Below are 1,903 nucleotides of genomic sequence, written 5' to 3'. Positions count from 1 at the left end.
ATGAGAATGAAGATACATCATACCAAAACCTATAGGACACAGTGAAAGCAGTACTCAGAGGACGGTTTACAGCAATAAATGCATACATCAAAAAAGAGGAAAGAAACAAAATCAACACTCTAACTCATCAACTCCAACAACTAGAAATAGAACAACAAAAGAATTCTACAGTATGTAGAAACAAGGAAATAATAAAGATCAGAGCAGAAATAAATGAAACAGAAAAAAAAAAAACATAGAGAAAATCAACAAAACAAAAAACTGGTTCTTCAAAAAGATTAATAAAATCAATAAACCATTGGCAGATCCAACAAAACAAAAGAAAGAGAAGATCCAAATCACAAGAGTTGTAAACAAAAAGAGTGTCATCACAACAGAACCAACTGAAATAAAAGAATACTGAATACTGACAGAACGTTATGAAAAATTCTACTCCAACAGATATGAGAACCTAGAAGAGATAGACAAGTTTCTAGAATCACAAGACCTACCTAAACTATCCCACTCAGATATAGAAAACTTGAACAGACCTATAACAAAAGAAGAAATTGAGCATGTCATTAAAAAAAAAAACTTCCCACCAAGAAAAGTCTTGCCCTGATGGCTTCACTGGAGAATTTTATAAAATATTCAAAGAAGAGTTGACACCTATGCTATTCAAGCTATTCCAGAGCATAGAAAAAGATGGAATGAATACCCTCAAACTCATTTTATGAAGCTAGCACAACACTAATACCAAAACCAGGGAAGGACACCACTAGAAAGAAAAACTACAGACAAATATCCCTCAGGAACATAGATGCAAAAATCTTTAACAAAATCCTAGCTAACACAATTCAACAAAATATCAAAAAATTAATACCCCCAGACCAAGTGGGATTCCTACCAGGTTTACAAGGGTGGTTCAACATCAGAAAATCAATCAATGTAATCCACCACATAAACAAAACAAAAGACCCATATGATTATTTCAATTGATGCAGAAAAGGTATTTGATAAAATCCAACATCATTCCTGTTCAGAATTCTCAGCAAAATAGAGATAGAAGGGAAATTCCTCAACATACTAAAGGGTATATATGCAAAGCCAATGACCAACATTATTATTAATGGAGAAAGACTCAAGGCATTCCCCTTATGAACAGGAACCAGACAGGGATGCCCTCTATCACCGCTTCTATTTAACATTTTATTGGAAGTCCTGGCCAGGGCAATAAGGCAAGAAAGAGAAATAAAAGGCACACAAATTGGCAATGAAGAACTAAAACTATCTCTATTTGGGGATGATACAATTTTGTACATAGAAAACCCAAGGGACTCAATTTAAAAAAAAAAAAAAAAACTACTACTGGAACTAATAGAGAGGTTCAGCAAAGTGACAGGATAAAAAGTCAACATACAAAAATCAGTTGGATTCCTCTACACCAACAAAAAGTCCTCTGATAAAGAAATAAGGGAAACAATACCACTTACTATAGCTACTAAAAAGATTAAATATCTAGGATTAAACCTCACCAAAGACACAAAAGGCCTATACAAAGAAAACTATAAAACACTACTACAAGAGACAACAAGGGCACTACATAAATGGAAGAACCTATCTTGTTCATGGATAGGTAGACTAAGTATTATGAAAATGTCAATATTACCTAAAGCAATCTACACATTTAATTCAATCCCAATTCATATTTCAACAAAATTTTTTAAGGACATGAAAAAAACTAATTACTAATTTCATATGGAAAGGAAATAGACCTCAGATAAGCAAAGCACTTCTCAAGAAGAAAAACAAAGTGGGAGGTCTCACACTCCCAGATCTACAGCCACAGTAGTCAAAACAGCATGGTATTGGTACAATGATAGACAGATAGACCAATGGAACACAATCGAATTCCAGATATAGA

The sequence above is a fragment of the Orycteropus afer genome, unplaced genomic scaffold, assembly GCF_000298275.1.
Source record: "Orycteropus afer afer isolate SDZICR_OR568_19922 unplaced genomic scaffold, OryAfe1.0 scaffold00060, whole genome shotgun sequence".
Classification (NCBI taxonomy): Eukaryota; Metazoa; Chordata; class Mammalia; order Tubulidentata; family Orycteropodidae; genus Orycteropus; species Orycteropus afer.
The sequence above is the reverse complement of the archived record's forward strand: the minus strand, read 5'-3'. Positions refer to the sequence as shown.